The sequence below is a fragment of the Rhipicephalus microplus genome, chromosome 6, assembly GCF_043290135.1.
Source record: "Rhipicephalus microplus isolate Deutch F79 chromosome 6, USDA_Rmic, whole genome shotgun sequence".
Taxonomy (NCBI): domain Eukaryota; kingdom Metazoa; phylum Arthropoda; class Arachnida; order Ixodida; family Ixodidae; genus Rhipicephalus; species Rhipicephalus microplus.
The window spans coordinates 60,480,301-60,499,470 of NC_134705.1; the positions used below are offsets into that span (position 1 = coordinate 60,480,301).

The window sequence follows — 19,170 nt, forward strand, 5'->3', positions numbered from 1 at the left end:
AAGGTCCAATCACCTAGCATTGGCTCAACCCCCAGGATTCCCTTTTCCCCAGACACGGCGAAGCCACGCACGGCTAAGCGTGGAAGGGAGTCGAAACTCCGCCGTTAGCTCGGGTCCGTGGTGTCGCTACGCACCAAACGCCTGCTTACACAGGCACCCCAGCGGGCAGTGTACAGATGCTGGTCTTGACTGCCAGGGCCTTTTCTCACAGGTTCAGTTCGAGGAGTTTCGCCCTCTCTACCATTTGCTGTGCTCTACCTAGTGCTCTGGTCCAGGTGGCTGCCGCTACGCTCTCGCAGGTGAAGAAGACACCTAGCACCTTCACGGTGGAAACTGCCTCAATGTTCCCCATCGCTTCGGCCGGCAAATGCCCGAACAAGAGGGCCTTGCTCTTGTGCTCGTTCAGCGACGCACCTGACGCCGCAGCATAGGATCGGAAGACTTGATGGAAGCGCTCGAGGCTGCGTGCATCTCTCAAGAAGAGCGAGGTATCGTTCGCGTAGGTGAGAATCTTGAGCTCTTCTGAGCCTGTCAGTGGGAGTCCCCTGATGTGCGTGTCACTGGCGATGTTTGTCAGGAGGGGTTCGATGGACATGACGAATAAGGTCGGGCCCAAAGGGCACCCCTGCCGAATGCTTCTCATGTAGAGGAATCCTTCGGAGGTGGACCCGTTCACTACGACGCGGCAGTCTCGGTTGGCATACAGAAGTTCGATTACTTGGATGAAATCCGCGGAAGGCCGAACTCGCACAGCGTTTTGTGGAGATAGGGGTGCCTCGCACTGTCGAAGGCCGTAGCTTGGTCCAGCGACAGGAAGGCCCCTGTGGCGCGTTTGGTGGATGGGTATTCAAAGACGTCCCTCGTGAGCATGAAGTTGCCGAATATTGAACAGCCTGGTACTGCGCAGGCCTGGTGCGGGGCGATCTTGTCTGGGAGGAGGAACTTGATTCTGTTATTCAAAACGGTCGCCACGATCTTGTGATCAACGTTCAGTAGTGTGATTGGGCGCCACGACGACAGGTCGATCGGCGGAGCCCCCTCCTTGAGGAACACAACAGTACGCCCTGGACCGAAAGAGGCTGGCTTCATGTGCTTCACCAAGACCATATTGGCGACCTCAAGGAGTGCGCCTCCCAGAACGTCTGGGAAGGTCGCGTAGAAGCATGCTGTGAGGCCGTCCGTGCCTGGTGCGGAGTTGGGTGGCATCGACTTGATGGCGTAACGAAGTTCCTTCATGGTTGCTGGGGCACATAGAGACACGCCCTTGTCAACCTCTAGGCGTCGCAGGTTCCTGAAGAGATCTGGTATACGGGCCCGATTCGGGTGAGACGCATCTTGGTCGGGCTCGCTGGAAATGGCCTTGAAATGGTCGACGAAGCTGGCCTCAATGCCCGCCTGATTCGTCGCGAGCGTGTCGTCAGTGCGTATCACCTCCGTATTCTGTCGTGACCTGTTCCCGTAGACTTCGCGCAGGTCCACTTCCGACGGCTCTCCCGAGGGGGCCCGGGACACGTGTGCTTGGCGTGTTGTCTCGCGCAGCAAGCGGTCGTGTTGAAACCGCTACGATTCCATGTACCCCCTTGTGCATGCAATGAGGGCGTCTGCGCTTTGGACGATGCGCATCCTTTGCAGGATTTTGTTTAGTATGGCTGTGTTGCGTCGTTTTCTCGCTCTGCTCCGAGGCGTCTACCATGCCGGGCCAATCTTCAGCCACTACCAGCTCCGCTTTTTCGACGCCTCGGCGGTCGGCTTCGGTTCCCGGAACGCCACCGTCCGTACTACCAGATCCTGGTTCCCCGTCCACAACTGTCGAGGTCTCATCCACGCCCGGATCGTCCTCTCGCCGTCACACCGGTCCTGGCTCCACGTCGTCTTCTTCGAGGGCTTCCTCACGGATGTCCACGGAGCCTGCCGAAGTCCCCGGTACCGAAGACCCCAACGACGTATCAGCCAACGAGTCGATGGACGAACAGAGTGTCCTGGCTGCCGGCCAGCGACCTTTGTCGACCAGTTCCAGATCCTCCTCATCCGCTTCCCTTTCCGAGCAGTTGGACGACACTGGCACAGATGATCCCGACGACGGTGCACATGACTTACCTGTCGACGCACCATCTATGGATATCCCACCGGACCACAAAATGCAGCTTGCGGGGCAGATCCGCGTCTTGCGAGCCACGCTCCGATCAGCCCCGACACCAGAGTCCAGGGCGACGTGTGAGCAGGCGTGGTCTCAGGCTGTTGCTCTGGCCACGGAGGCTGTCTGCCTCCCACCATCAACACCGGGACGCCCTGCTCGAGACGTCAACTAGGACAATGTGACGCAGATCCAGCGTCTCTACCGCAGGACCCGCCGACGTGCTGTGCCCCTAGAGACCCACACGGTCCTGCACCATCTCCACACGCAACATCCAGGACCATGGGGCCTCCACCTGGTCACCTCGCACGGCGGACACGTCAGCGCTCTTCCAACGACCCGCGGCTATTGTCCCGGTTAACACGGCGTCGTTCTCCACTGACGAGGTTCTCCTCCGGCTCCGGAAGTTAAAAAACACAGCTCCCGGTTCTGACAGACTGACCTACCAGCACTGCAGGTCCGTCGACCCGGAGGCCCGCTTTCTGTCGGCCCTGTTCAACGCCTGCGCTCACCACCGTCGTACTACGGACTCATTAAAAACGATGCGTATGGTCCAGATATACAAGAAAGGTGATCTCTCTGTGTCGGACAACTGGCGCCCGATCGCACTTGGCTGTACTTCCTCAAAGCTCTACGCCAAGTGTCTTGCATCGCGCCTGCAAGCCTGGATCATGAATCACTAGGTCTTGTCCGAGTGCCAGAAAAGCTTCCTCCTGTATGACGGCGTCTTCGAGCTGAACTACCTCTTCCAGCACCGCATGGACGCAGCAAGAGCCGGTGGCACGGAGTTTAGCGCAGCCCTCATGGACTTCGCAAACGCCTACGCGTCCGTGCTTCACCAGGCCCTCTTGGACGCCCTCCGTGGTTGAGGTGCCGGAGAGACGTTCACCGCCCTCATCGAGGACCTCTACCACAACAACAAGACAGTCAACGTTGCTGCAGAGGGTACGACAGAAGCCGTCTTCATTCACTCAGGTCTATGCCAGGGCTGCCCGCTCAGCGGGTTGCTTTTCAACTTGGTTATAGACCCCGTGGTGGGAGGCATCGAAGGCAACGGGGACGACCACAACATCCTCGCCTATGCCGAAGACCTGACGCCCCTGGCCGACTTTCCCGCCCTACTCCAGCAACGCATCGACAAGGTCGAGAGGCTGGTAACACTACTCGGCCTATCCCTTAACCTCTGTGGCGTCACCCCTGTCGCAATGCCGTCTATAGTCTTCTGGGTCTCCGGCATCTCGGTTGCGGCTTTGAGCGACTCCGAGCCGCTCTGCTACATAGGATGCCCGGTGGATTGCCTCCTTCCACATCGAGCGGAGACAAATGTCAATGACGACGCCATCCGCAACGCCACGGTTATTTTCTCCTCTCTACTAGCCCGCTGGCAGCGCATTGATCCCTCAAGACATTTGTATTCTCCGCCCTGAGCTTTTCCATGAGGTGCGGCGTCTTGACCAAATCCGACTGGCACCGTTTGGACCTCGCCATCAGGCCCATGGTCAAACGTACTCTACCTGCCGGTGAACGCCTCGACTAACTACGTCCACGGGAGTGCCTCCGGAGGAGCTATAGCGATCCCGGTGGCAGCGGAGTTGTACGTCATCTGTCGTATCGACTCCGCTTTTAAGCTCCTCACGACTCCTGACCAGTCGCTACGTGAACTCGCCCTGTCTGACGCTTACGAGCTCGCCTCCCCTCGTCTCGAATGGGAGGTCACGCGGTCTGAGTTGGAGGCATACCTCTCCGGTGATCTGCAGGTCGCCCGCTCACTGCCGGCTACCCAGCTGAGCAGCGTGTGGACCGAGGCCCGTAAAGCGTCCCGACGGCTACGAGTTTCGTGGTCCCTGCGGCCGGACCACGTCACCATCACCGGTGGCAAAGCAACGCTTCCACCCACACAAAGGAACCGGGTCATGCGGACGCTATGCGACGTGCTGGCCCACGTCCGGGACAATTCCCTCAACGACCAACCTAACCTGGGAAAGGTGAAGGCCTGCGTCTCGGCAGACCGTGTGAGCTCCCACTTCATCACCACGGGAGCATTCACGCACTTCACCGACTGGCGGTTTATCCACCGGGCGCGCCTCAGCCTGCGGCCTGAATTGCGCCGTCATGTGGGTCCCAAATGAACGAGACCAGAGCTGCCAGGTCTGCGGCTACGTGAGGGAGACGCTGCCGCATGTGCTATGCCACCGCATGACGCATAGCGCCATGTCTTTGGCGCGGCAGAAAGCGGTGGTCTCACGCCTACACACAGCCGCTGCCCACAACTACACCGTGGCGTTCGAGAACTGGCCAGTCGGCGACACCGGATTGCGTCCTGACCTTGTCCTGGTTCGCGGGGAAGATGCCCTGGTGATCGACGTGGCTTGCTCGTTTGAAAACATACCGGAGGCTTTACCGACGCGCGAAACGACAAGCTCGCCCGCTACCAACCCGTCGGCGACTACCTGCGTCACCGCTACCAGAGAATTACGGTGGCCGCCATCATCGTCGGGGCTCTCGGCGCATGGGACCCGCCCAATGACCGCGTCCTCCTGCGCCTGTGCTCCCTACGCTACCAGCGTCTCATGAAAAAACTCTGTGAGCAAGGTAGTGGCAGCGTCTCGCGCCATCTACCATACCCATGTGGGACATGCACGCAGTTAAAGGACCACTGGGCCAGGCAACACCTCCTCTCCTACATCGCCTCGTTGCCTGACGCCTACCACATGCACTAGTCCGCTCGCTGCTGTACCAGGCGTTCCTGCGATGCCCACAACTTCCTAGCCCTAGTGTTCTTGGTGCAACCACCCGCGTCCTAACTTCATCAGGCCGTCCTGGAGCTATTTACAGACCAACCACCTTGTCATCCGGCAGACTTAAGACATTTCTTGCACAGTCTTGAACATAATAAAGGATACACTCTGTTGTTATCAGCTTAATATCTGATATGGATCCCATATAGATCCAAGATAATAAACTTATTTTTGTGATGCGGCGGAGTGCTTGAAGGTTGCTTCACCTCCGCCATGGGTTGACCCGGTATTGCATTACCTCCGCGATCGGCCCACTCACCCCTGCGGGGGTGAGTTCTACATTATTCTTAATAAAAGAAAGAGTGTCCGGATTTACCAATGATATCGGGGTAAACCGCGTGGGTGCGGCGAGTGTCCGAAGCTTTGGTGTCACGCTGCCTCGGCTGACGCGGTATTCGCGGCCACTCGCCCGCGTGCCCGGAGAGTGCGCTAGCTGTGTTCATTCACAGTTAAGATTGTTCAGGGAAAATAAGTGTTTTTGTGGAAATTTCGCAATCGAAACGACCCGACTTTTTTGTTTTTATGTTCACACGTACATACTCCAAGTTTTTAACATCCTTACTAGCTCATTAAAACTAATGAGTAATTCAATATTACCATTTTCAGAAGAAAGGTAGAAGTGTGTATGTGCCAAGCTCTTGCCGTTTTTGGAATTGGCCCATTTCGGAAAAAAATAAATAAAACAGCTTCTAATGGGTGTTGGTGTTTGTCTTCACATTTGTAGTGACAAGCGAAGGCATTTTTATTTCACGTCTTCACGAGACGTGTTAACCTGAAGACGCGTGTTCTCGCCACGTCTTCGCATCTACACTATTACACATCACAAAAAATTGGCAGCGTATCCACGGAGTGAATGATGGAGAGTGGGGAGAAGCATTCGTCCGTCCATTCGTTCTTGCTTCCTTCCGTCTGTGCGACCGTCCATTCCTCCATCCGCCCGTCCGTGCGCGCGTCCGTTCCTGCGTTCGTCCATGCATCTGCCCCTGCGTCCGTTCATGCGTCCATTCATGCATCTGTTTGTGTGTCCGTTCGTCCATCTATTCAACACTCCAAGTACCACCATCTCGCATCTTTTCATCATATATTCCCCGTATAGAAACACCGCCATCCAGCGGACATTCCAAGGACTAAACGAGAGGTGGCACACGCACACTTTCTAACAGCTTGCACTTCGGGTCTACTTCCCACCTTTAACCACCTCTAGTTCATGGTATATACTAGTTCACTGTATTCATGGCACTGCGGCCCAACACTCGCTTAACCTTTCTAAATCCTAGGAGGTTACGCCCAGCCAGTATAACATAGAAACATTTTCCTGGCAGGTAGAGCTCAATGTACATGCCAATGGCTGCATGGGAAATGAGAGACAGGAGAATTGATGATTAGTGGTGTTTATTGGCGCAAGGGCCAGATATGGCAAAAGAGCGCCAGAGCGATGATAATGAATTGTGGGATGTGCAGTGTAGATAAAACAAATGTGACGTGGCTGTAAATGGGCCTAAAAAACAGTCGCTGTAGGTGTGTAAAAATATACATATCGTAAAATTAAGGCAATGACAAATGATGTGAGCTATGGAGACATAAAATGATTTCATAGTGACAAGTATGTCAAATAAAAACTTGGCATGGAGCACCAGTGCCTCGACAGAGCCCTTAAAACAAGAGCATGGAGGCCTGGGCTCATTGAAATCTGCTAACACAGCAGCATCCTCTGAACAGAGGATGTGCTATGAACCTGTTGGGCTAAAAACATTCAATGTTGGACTAAACACATTCAGTACTACTTCCTTTAAAAAGCTTAAAACTGATTTTGTATTAAAAAGCGGCTCTTCACCGAGAAACATAATCGGATGTAAAGGAAGATTATAGCGGTATGCTAAAGCAAAATATTTCTTTCTCTCCCTTTCAGCTTCCGCACACTCCAGGAGGACGTGGAGGACGGTTAGCCTGTCACCACATCTTCCACAAGTAGGAGGTTCATCGCCAGTCAGAAGAAAGTTATGAGTACCTTAAGTGTGTCCTATTCTGAGGCGACAGAATAGGACATCAGTTCGCCGTGTTCTTGTAGCGGAGGGCCAGTAACCCAACCGCGGCTTAATCAAATGAAGCTTATTATTTATTTCTCTGTCCCACAAGCGTTGCCAGTGGTTTCGCAGTTTCTTTGGTAGAAAGGGTTTTAGATCTGTTGCAGGGACAGTAGCGGTGGGGTTAATAGCGCGCATTATAATTGACGTGGCCATTTGGTCAGCTAACACATTGCCCTCGATACTTCTATGGCCAGGTACCCAGCAAATAGTAATATGCGGTTTGGACATATACGCTGAACACAGAACAGAATATAGCTCAATTATTATCGGATTTCTGAATCTGAAAAGGGATCTTAATGCATTTACGAGGCTTAACGAGTCTGTGAATATAATTGATTTTTGTATGTTTGATTTCCGTATATGCTCACAGCGGACAATAGTGCATAACCCTCAGCCGTAAATATACTTGTTTCTGGGTGCAGCACGCCGGATTCCGAAAAGGATGGTCCGACGGCTGCATAAACCACCCCTGCATGCGACTTAGAAGCGTCAGTATAAAACTCTACGCATGAGTAGTTGGACTGGAGTTCTCGGAAATGCATTTTAATATGTGCTTCTGGTGCGTGTTTAGTGATCTCAACAAATGAGGTGTCACAGTGTATAAGCTGCCACTGCCACGGCGGTAAAAGTATCCCTGTGGGCGTAGGACAGAGTTCCAGCAGCGGAACACCCATTTCCTCACATAAGTTTCTCACACGCAAGGAGAACGGCTTTCTCACTGTGGGTCGATTATGGAAGAGGGTGGCAGCGGTCATATCGTTTATAGTTGAATAAGATGGATGCTTGATGTTTGCACGTACCTTTATAAAATATGTGAAACTGCTATAGGATCGCTGCAGGTGAAGTGACCACTGATTCGACTCTACATAGAGGCTCTGGATCGGGCTTGTCCTGAAAGCACCGGTTGCAAGTCGGATACCCAGATAGTAAACGGGGTCTAGGATTTTTAATGCACTTGGCGTTGCGGAATGATAAATTATAGAGGCATAATCAAGGCGCGCCCCGACAAGGCTTTTGTATTACTTCAAGAGGCACTTTCGATCACTACCCCATGTTGTACGTGACAAGAGTTTTAGGACGTTCATCGCTTTCAAACATTTCATTTTGACATATTTAATATGGGGAATAAACGTAAGTTTACAATCTAAAGTGGTTCCCAGGAATTTATGCTCGCTGCTTACAGAGAGTTGGTCTCCCTTGATCGCAACATTTGGTTGTGGCATTACCCCTCGTTTGTTGGAGAAAAGTATGCAAGTACTTTTCTTCGTGTTTATTTTAAAACCATTTTCATCCGCCCATTTAGAGAATTTATTCATTCCAAGCTGCACTTGTCGTTCGCAGACAGATATATTGCATGATTTGAAACTCATCTGCACATCATCAACATACACGGAATAAAACATCGCACTTGGAATGACTGACTGCAGGGAGTTCATTTTTACAATAAAGAGTGTGCAACTAAGCACGCCCCCTTGTGGAACACCAGTCTCTTGGGTAAAAGTTCTAGAGAGAGCATTTCCCACTTTTACGCGAAAGGTTCGGTTCGACAGGTAACTTTTAATTGTGTTTAGCATGTTCCCACGGATGCCCATGGTGACAAGATCGCGGAGAATCCCAAATCGCCATGTGGTGTCATACGCCTTCTCTAAATCTAGGAATACGGAATGTACAAACTGCCTATGAATAAATGCATCTCTGATGTATGTCTCTATGCGAACAAGGTGGTCTGTTGTCGACCTCTCCTCTCTGAAACCACACTGAAGGGGGTCTAGTATACTGTTACTTTCTAAAAAGTGGATTAAGCGCCGGTTTATCATTTTCTCATATAGTTTGCATAGACAGCTTGTTAGCGCTATTGGCCTGTAGCTGGCGGCCAAAGACGGATCTTTGCCTTGTTTAAGTACTGGGATGACTATAGCTTCTTTCCATGACAATGGAATATACCCAACTGCCCACATGTTATTGAAGAGAGTTAGGAGTGTTTTTAGTGCTTCGGGGTGAAGGTACTTGACCATTTCGTATGTTATACGATCAACACCTGGCGCTGAGTTGTTGCAGCACGCAAGAGATGCCTTAAGTTCAGCTAATGTAAATGGGCAGTTGTAAGACTCACTGGATGGACGTTTACGTATAAGGGGCTGTCGCTCTTCGCGTTCTTTGAATTTTAAGAACGTTTCTGTATAGTTTGATGCACTTGAGACGCATTCAAAGTGTTCGCCTAGGCAGTCCGCCTGCTCCTCCAGGCTCTCCCCTCGGCTATTTACCAAAGGTAGGGGGTGTGTCTCCCGACCCATTAACTTGTTTACCCTATTCCAAACCTTCGTTTCGTCGGAGTAAGAATTTATACCGGAGATGTACCTATTCCAACTTTCTTTCTTTGCAAGACGACGCGTTCTTCTGGCTTGGGACTTAACCTGTTTGAAATTGTTGAGCTTTTCAGCTGTTGGGTAATTTCGGAGTAGTCTCCAAGCTTTATTTTGTCTATTGCGCGCTTTCCGACAATCGTCGTTCCACCATGGAATGCGACGTTTATTGGTCATTCCGTTGGTTTGCTTGATACATGTCACTGCAGCGTCAAAAATAAAACCTGTTAGGAATGCTACAGCATCGTCTATATTAAAATCAGCAATCTCATCTCCGTCTAAAAATGTAATTTCTCGAAACAGTTCCCAGTTGGCTGACTTGGTGTTCCAGCGAGGAAAGTCAGGCGAGCATGTATCTTCTTTTGTTAACTTTAACATTATCGGGAAGTGGTCACTCCCAAAGGGGTTCTTGAGAACAGACCACTCCAGATAAGGAATTAGTGTACTCGAGACAATACTCAGGTCTATAGAACAGTATGTGTTGTGCGTAGTGCTATAATATGTTGATTCTTTTTTGTTAAGTAAACATGCACCTGACGAAAACAGAAAGTGTTCTATTAGGCGTCCTCGTGCATCCAAACGGGAGTCGCCCAATAAAGGATTATGTGCATTTAGATCACCAACGACTATAAATGGCGGAGGAAGTTCATCAATGAAGCTTTGAAATTCTGTCTTTGAAAGTTGATAGCACGGAGGAATGTAAATAGAAGTAATTGTTAGTAGCTTCCCGAACAGCACTGCTCGGACAGCAACTGCCTCAAGAGAAGTTCGGAGGTTTAATTGCTTACTAGCACCACCTTTATCAACTATTAAAGCGACACCGCCCGACGAGGCGGCAGCGTCGTCGCGGTCTTTGCGGAAGATAGCAGATTGCTTTAGAAAACTTGTTTGTGTGGACTTGAGATGTGTTTCCTGAACACACAGCACCTTTGGAGTATGTTTATTAAGGAGTTCTCTAATATCATCGAGGTTATGGAGAAGTCCTCTCACATTCCACTGTAAAATCTGCGTGTCCATTTTAGATGTGTTTTATGCTGTGTGCTCAAGGATAGAAAATTTGCTCACGGACCCTTTCCAGGGGCCGTGACACGAGATTTTTCTTTTTTGGATCGGTCGACGGAGTCGCGCCGATCCTTAGGCGCTTGCTGCGCCCTCACGCTCGAAGTTGTGTCCATTGCCTCTAGCGAGGCACTGGACAAGCGCTCTTGCGAGCGCTGCGGTTGTTTTGAGGGCCTCGCCTCTAAAGACAAGGCCTTCGCAGCCCCCAGCCCGGAGGTTGGTGGGTCCTTCTTCGATGGCGGAGCAGCAGTGGCTGCAACCGCGTGGGGGCGGATGGCGTCACCGCTGGCTCACTACACGTGTGCCAGACAGGCGCCGGGGGCCATCGTGGCGCTGCCCCCTGACGCGCCACTTCGGCAAAGCTGGTTTCTGGCAGGTAGGACACCTGCCTTCGTGCCTCCCTAAATGAAATGTTTTGTTTTACTTTAATCGTGACAATTTCCTTTTCTTTTTTCCAGCTGGGGCATGACCGTGAGTATGCGGCATGCTCCCCGTTACAGTTCACACAGTGAGGAGAGTTTTCACAAGCATCAGATGTGTGTTCATCAGCACTGCATTTCGCACAAGTTAGGTGGCCTCGGCAGTTCTGAGAACTGTGGCCGAACCGCTGGCATTTAAAACATCTGAGAGGGTTCGGTATATATGGCCTCACTCGAAGCTTGATGTACCCTGCCTCAACAGAGTCGGGCAGTACACTTGAATTGAAAGTAAGTATTAAGTGCTTAGTCTGGATTTCTTTGCAATCGCGCCTCATCCTAATTCGTTTCACATTGATGACATTCTGTTCGCTAAAACCCTGCAGGAGTTCAGCCTCCGTCAGCCCTAACAGGTCATCATCTGAGACAACGCCACGGGTGGTGTTCATGGTTCGGTGTGGGGTTACTATTAATTTGGTATCTGCAAATTTCTTTAGGTTAGGCAATTTTTCAAATTGTTTCTGGTCGCGGAGCTCCAACAGGAGGTCACCACTTGCCATTCTCGAAGCTTTATATCCTAGGCCAAAGATTTCTGTCAAATACTTCGAAACAAGAAAAGGTGAAATTGTTCTCACTGGTTTGCCGGGTGTGTCAGCGTGGACAACGTGAAATCGGGGAAAGGATACTCTCTGGTGACCATAAAACTGGAAGACTTCATCGGTGCGCCCTCTTTTCTGAGGGCGATCAGGGAGTGGGGGGAAGGAACTAGCCATAAGAAATGGTTTCTTTTCGGCAGCGGTGCCAGCCACCCACCATGGAATCCTACAAGGGGACGCTGCAGGGTCTGGAAGCACAGGCCCTGCAGACGCCAGCTGTACACCACCACTATAACCGAATATGGTGTATCCAAGGTAGGATAGCATCACAGGGTTAACCCTTGCCGCCAGGAAACACGGAAGTCAACGGAAGAGAGTAGAGGACAGGAAAGATTTAAAGTAAGAGAAAAGACGAAGATGTAAGGGGGAGACAGGAAAAGGCGACTGCCGATTTCCCCTGGGTGGGTCAGCCCAGGGGTGCCGTCTACGTGAAGCCGGGGCCAAAGGGGTGTGTTGCCTCTGCCGGGGGGCCTTAAAGGTCCAATCACCCAGCGTCAGCTCAACCCCCAGGATCCCCTTTTCCCCGGGCACGGCAAAGCCACGCACGGCTAGGCGTGGGAGGGAGCCGAAGCTCCCCCGTTAGCTCGGGTCCGTGGTGTCGCTACACACCAAACGCCTACTTGCGCAGGCGCCCCTGCGGGGGAGACAGGAGAATTCGGCTTTTACTTTCTTGCGGCTTGCACTTCGTACCTACTTCCCACCTTTAACTACCTCAAGTTCATTCATGGTATATACTAGTTCATTGTATTCGTGGCACTGCGGCTCAACGCTCGCTAAACCTTTCAAAAACTAAGGTGGTTACACCCAGCGGGTATAACGTAGCAACCCTTTCCCTTCAGATAGTGCTAAATGTACATGCAATGGCTGCTAATGGGGATCGCAGCGTGCACGTTAACTAAAAGCCGAATGCTCCTGTCTCTCATACCCCAGTATCAGCTATGGCATGTACATTGAGCACTATTTTTTGTTGTTCAACAATGCACAGAAGGAATCTCTCACCGCATCACCTTGGAGGTCAAAAGGTTATACTTGTTACATACTACAATGACTACGACTGGTTGCATTTTTTCCAATGAGTCCATGGAACCGGGGGCGGCCCCGGCAGCTGGAGGAAGACAGGAAGGTGCTCAAAGAGAGCCATGCCGACAGGATAGGTAGTACAGAGAGGTGTGGAGCGGAGCAAGGGCGAATGATTAGGCCAGAGCTTGCCAGAGTCAGCACACAAAGAGCGCTACGCCTCACGGACGCCAGACGAGTCACACAGGACAGAAACAGGCGGGAGTAACAGGAAACTCACGGGTTCTTTCAGCCGTGGTAGGAACCGAGGCGAAGAACATCCTCGTCGCCATGTTGTTGTGTCGATGAGCGGCGTCTGACGGCGAGGGCCTGACGACTGAACGCGAGACGCAACGTGCGCCGGCAGGCGCCCTCGACACGCGCAATAGAAGTGAGTTGACCGGAGCCCGCAGAAGCCCAACAAAGATTGAGCCGGCCAGCCGCCATTTATTGAACGACACGCAACGGACACGCGGACACACGTGATTGGCTGCATGCAATCACGTGTGTGCCGTTACAGACGACATCTGTTGAGAGAGTACACACTAGGGCGCACTCAGTGCGTGCGTCACTCACAGGTGGCGCTACGGCACCACACCGGTGATTGAAGGGTCATGTGGCAGAGGGTGACGGAACGTGAGTGTGAGAAATGGTGCTGCGATGTCGCTCAAGCATTCAACCGGCCGGCAGGCTCTGCTTGTCTTTGTCGAAAAGGTCCAGGTTTTGCTGATTTCGAGGGGTAGGAGTGCTACGGTGGCATGTACGAGGCGCTTGCGCGGCGCTCCGTCGATCGGACCGGATATGAGGCGGCAGGAGGTGGTCGTCAAGTGGTCGCGGAAATCAGTGGAGAAGTATTTTAGTCGAATTCCGCTGAGTGAGGTGCGAGTAGACTCGCGACAGACGGTCTTCGGGAGACGGGTGGTTGCACAAATGCGACGGTGCGGCAAGGTGCAGCCATATCCATCGATTATTTTGCCCCACTACGATAGCTTCCTCACTGCGCTCGCTGGTGTTGCTTGTTCTTGTTCACTTGTGGCTCACACCCAATGTGGAGAACTGCCGGTTTGTTGGTCAGCTGCTTCGACTTCTACATATTCCGCTAAGTGAAGCTGTGAGGAGTGATGAGTGGGTACAGAGGCAAAGCACAGCAAAGCCCGGCCGGGGCGTGTTCTCACGCGTCCTGGGTTCCACAGCGTTTCAGGTACGTGCGTGGCACGTCTGCACATCTAGTGTGCAATTTTTCTTGGAACTTCCAGCAACTGGCAATTACATTCAGGTGAGCATGCGAGGAAGTTTGTTGCAATGAACGAGAGCCTATGACGGATGAGCTGGTATGAGGATGGTGTCCAGAAATGTAGTGTGTGATCTACAAACACGCGATGCCCGCCGTGGTGATCTAGTGGCTATAAGGTACTCGGCTGCTGACCCGCACGTGGTGTGATTGAATCCCAGCTGCGGCGCCTTCATTTCCGATAGTTGCATTTTTCGGATGCATTTCTGAAATGTTGTAGGCCCGGTTGCTCAGATCAGGGTGCACGTTAAGAACCTCAGGTGGTCGAAATTTCCGGAGCCCTCCACTACGGCGTCTCTCATGATCATATGGTGGTTTTGAGACGTTAAACCCCACATATCATCATATCATCATTACAAGGCGATGGCCGAGGGCACTAGCGAGGTAGCTGCAGGAATGCGTGGCAACGACCATTTCATGGACACAGGAAAATCAAATCGGGGCTTTGCCGCTCCACCTTGCTGCAGGTGTGTGCGGGGTGGGTCGTGTGGTGTTCTTATCGATTTTATTTTTGTGATGGGAAATAGTGTATTTGCGAAGACGTGGCGAGAGCATGCGTCTTCAGGTTAACACGTCTTGTGAAGACGTGAAATAAAAATGCCTTCGCTTGTCACTGCAACTGTGAACACAAACACCAACACCCATTAGAAGTTGTTTTATTTATTTTTCCCGAAATGGGCAAATTCTAAAAACGGCAAGAGGTTGGCACATACACACTTCTACCCTTTCTCTGAAAATGGTATTAATAAATTACTCATTAGTTTTAATGAGTTAGCAGGAAGTTAATAAAACTTAGACTACGTACGTGTTAACATAAACACAAAAAAGATGGGTCTCTCCGATTAATAATTTCAACAAAAACATTTATTTTCCCTGAACAATCGTAATTGTGAACGAACACAGCTAGGGCACTCCCCGGGCACGCGGGCGAGTGGCCGCGAACACAGCGTCAGCCGAGGCAGCGTGATGCCAAAGCTTCGGACACTCACCGCTCCCACGCGGTTTAACCCGATATCGTTGGTAAATCTGGACGCTCTTTCTTTTTTGAGAATAATATAGAACTCACCCTCGCAGAGAGACTGGGCCGATTCCGGAGGTAGTGCAATACCGGGCCAACCCGTGGCGGAGGTGAAGCAACCTTCAAGCACTCCGCCGCATCACAAAATTAAGTTTAATACCTTGGATCCATCCGGGATTCATATCAGATATTAAGCTGATAAGCATATCAGATATAAAGCTGATATGAACAGAGTGTATACCTTATATGTTCAAGACAGCGCAAGAAATGCTTAATTCTGCTGGATGACAAGGTGGTTGTTCTGTACATAGCTCCGGGATAGCCTGATGGAGTCCGGACGCCGGTGGTTGCACCAAGGAAACTAGGACTAGGAAGGTGTGGGCATCGCAGGGACGCCTGGTACAGCAGCGAGCGGACTAGTGCGTGTAGTAGGCGTCAGACAACGAGGCGACGTAGGAGGACAGGTGTTGCCTGGCCCAGTGGTCTTTTAACTGCGTCCATGTCCCACGTGCACACGGAAGGTGGTGCGAGACGTTGCCACTACCTCGCTCACAGAGTTTTAGGGGCGAAGCTCCTTATAGCGGCACCCGTTCGTCGTAGTATGTAACCAGTCTTACGCTTTGACCTGCAAACATTTTGACCTCCAAGGTGGTGCCAGTGAGAGATTCCTTCTGTGCATTGTTGAACAACAAAAAAGAGTGCTCAATGTACATGCCAATAGCTGACAATGGGGTATGAGAGACAGGAGCACTCGGCTTTTAGTTAACGTGCACGCTGCGATCCCCATTAGCAAGGCCATTGCATGTGCATTGAGCACTATCTGAAGGGAAAGGGTTGCTACGTTATACCCGCTGGGTGTAACCACCTTAGTTTTAGAAAGGTTTAGCGAGCGTTGAGCCGGAGTGCCATGAATACAATGAACTGGTATATACCATGAATGAACTCGAGGTAGCTAAAGGTGGGAAGTAGGTACGAAGTGCAAGCCGTAAGAAAGTAAAAGCCGTATTCTCCTGTCTCTCATTTCCCATGCAGCCATTGGCATGTACATTGAGCTCTATCTGCCAGGAAAAGGTTGCTACGTTATACTCGCTGGGCGTAACCGCCTTGGTTTTAGAAAGGTTCAGCGAGTGTTGGGCCGCAGTGCCATGAAAACAGTGAACTAGTATATACTATGAACTCGAGGTGGTTAAAGGTGGGAAGTAGTCCCGAAGCGCAAGCTGTTAGAAAGTATGCGTGTGCCACCTCTCGTTTAGTCCTTGGAATGTCCGCTTGATGGCGGTGTTTCTATATGTGGAATATATGATGAAAAGATGCGAGATGGGGGTACTTGGAGTGTTGAATAGATGGACGAACGGACACACAGACAGATGCATGAATGGACGCATGAACGGACGCAGGGTCGGATACATGAACGAACGCAGGAACGGATGCACGCACGGACGGGCGGATGGACGCATGGACGGTCGCACAGACGGAAGGAAGCAAGAACGAATAGATGGACGAATGCTTCGCCCCACTCTCCATCATTCACTCCGTTGTTATGCTGCCAATTTTTTCATGAGACGCAGGTAGCTTCGGATGCACAGGCGCAGGAGGACGTGGTCGTTGGCCCGGTCGCATGTGCCGAGAGCCCCGACCATGACGGCGGCCACCGCAATTCTCTGATAGCGGCGACCCAGGTAGTCGGCGAAGGGTTGGTAGCGGGCGAGCTTGTCGTTTCGCGCGTTGGTAAGAGCCTCCGATGTGTTTTCAAACGGGCAAGCCACGTCGATCACCAGGGCCTCTTTCCCGCGAACCAGGACAAGGTCAGGACGCAATCCGGTGTCGCCGACTGGCCGGTTATCGAATGCCACGGTGTAGTCGTGGGCAGCGGCCGTGTGAAGGCGCGAGACCACCGCTTTGTGCCGCGCCAAAGACATGGCGCTATGCGTCATGCAGTGGCAAAGCACGTGCGGCAGCGTCTCCCACATGCAGCCGCAGGCCTGGCAGCACTGGTCTCGGTCAGCTGGGACCCACATGACGGCGCCATTCAGGCGTAGCAGGTTGAGGCGCGCCCGGTGAATTAACCGCCAGTCGGCGAAGTGCGTGAATGTTCCCGTGGTGACGAAGTGGGAGCTCACATGGTCCGCCGAGACGCAGGCCATCACCTTTCCCTTGTTAGGTTTGTCGTTGAGGGCCTTGTCCCGGACGTGGGCCAGCACGTCGCATAGCGTCCGCGTGACCCGGTTCCTTTGTGTGGGTGGACGCGTTGCTTCGCCGCAGGTGATGGTGACGTGGTCCTGCCGGAGGGAACACGAAACTCGTAGCCGTCGGGACGCTTTACGGGCCTCGGTCCACACGCTGCTCAGCTGGGTAGCCGGCAGTGAGCGGACGACCTGAAGATCCCCGGAGAGGCATGCCTTCAACTCGGACCGCGTGACCTCCCATTCGAGTTGAGCGGAGGCGAGCTCGTAAAAGTCAGACAGGGCGAGTAGTTCGCGTAGCGACTGGTCAGGAGTCGTGAAGAGCTTAAAAGCGGAGTCGATGCGACAGATGTCATACAACTCCGCTGCCACGGGGATCGCTATAGCTCCTCCGGAGGCACTCCCGTGGACGTAGTTAGTCGAGGCGTTCACCGGCAGGTAGAGTACGTTTGACCATGGGCCTGATGGCGAGGTCCAAACGGTGCCAGTCAGATTTGGTCAAGACGCCGCACCTCATGGAAAAGTTCAGGGTGGAGAATACAATTGTCTTGAGGGCATCAATGCGCTGCCAGCTGGCTAGTAGAGAGGAGAAAATAACCGTGGCGTTGCGGATGGCGTCGTCAGTGACATTTGTCCCCGCTCGATGTGGAAGAAGGCAATCCACCGGGCATCCTAGGTAGCAGAGCGGCTCGGAGTCGCTCAAAGCCGCAACCGAGATGCTGAAGACCCAGAAGACGATAGACCGCATTGCGACGGGGGTGACGCCACTGAGGTTAAGGAATAGCCTGAGTAGTGTTACCAGCCTTTCGACCTTGTCGATGCGTTGCTGGAGTAGGGCGGGACAGTCGGCAAGGGGCGTCAAGTCATCGGCGTAGGCGAGGAGGTTGTGGTCATCGCCCGTGCCTTAGATGCCTCGCACCATGAGGTCTATAACCAAGTTGAAAAGCAACCCGCTCAGTGGGCAGCCCTGGCGTAGACCCGATTGGATGAAGACTGGTTCTGTCGTACCCTCTGCAGCAACGATGACTGTCTTGTTGTTGTGGTAGAAGTCCTCGATGAGGGGAGTGAACGTCTCTCCGGCACCGGAACCACGGAGGGCGTCCAAGATTGCCTGGTGAGGCACGGACCCGTAGGCGTTTGCGAAGTCCATCAGGGCTGCGCAAAACTCCGCGCCACCGGCTCTCGCTGCGTCCATGCGGTGCTGGAAGAAGTACTTGAACTTGAACTTTGAACTTTATCATGAATAAACAACATACAGTAAAGAAAAACATGTTAGCAACATCTGGATCCTTAGCAGAATCCTAGTATGGATCCATGCAATTAAAACATACATTAATTAGAGGCAGGAGAAAGAGTTGTATAATGAACGACATTTTAGTTTAAGATGCAGATTGTTTTGATAAACATATAACTTATACACAGATACCGAACACATTGAAGAGGAAAAATCCAACTTATACACTACACTTTGAACACGTTTTTGGTTTGCATACCTAACGTAATACATCTAATATTTTTGTACATCTGGTAATAGCATTCCTGATCAGCATACAAAACATTAGTTTACCGGCAGGCGTTCACCTGACGGTGAACGCCTGCCGGTAAACTGAAGTAGTTCAGCTCGAAGACGCCGTCATACGATAAGAAGCCTTTCTGGCACTTGGACAAGACCTGGTGATGCATGATCCAGGCTTGCAGGCGCGACGCAAGACACTTGGCGTAGAGCTTTGAGGCATTACAGCCAAGTGCAATCGGGCGCCAATTGCTCGGGACAGAGGGATCACCTTTCTTGTATATCAAGACCATGCGTGACGTTCGTAATGAGTCTGGGGTGCAACGGTGGTGAATCAGGCGTTGAACAGGGCAGACATTAAGCGGGCCTCCGGGTCAACGGACCTCCAGTGCTGGTATGTTAGTCTGTCGAAACCGGGTGCCGTGTTCTGGGACTTTCGGAGCCGGAGGAGAGCCTTGTCTGTTGAGAACGATGCCGTGTTAACCGGGACAGGAGCCGCGGGTCGTTGGAAGAGCGCTGACGTGTCCGCCGTGCGAGGTGACCAGGTGGAGGCCCAATGGTCCTGGATGTCGCGTGTGGGGATGGTACAGGACCGT

General features: G+C 52.1%; 1 non-coding gene and 1 pseudogene across 1 annotated transcript; one reads left to right on the forward strand and one right to left on the reverse strand.

Annotated features, from left to right (window-relative positions):
* Window positions 1–5,002: 5,002 nt before the first annotated feature.
* LOC142766539 (U2 spliceosomal RNA) lies at window positions 5,003–5,192 on the forward strand. The gene has a single exon (XR_012884577.1). It is a non-coding gene; the product is annotated as a U2 spliceosomal RNA (small nuclear RNA).
* Window positions 5,193–14,934: 9,742 nt separating this feature from the next.
* On the reverse strand, window positions 14,935–15,109 carry LOC142766547 (U2 spliceosomal RNA; annotated as a pseudogene).
* Window positions 15,110–19,170: the final 4,061 nt, after the last annotated feature.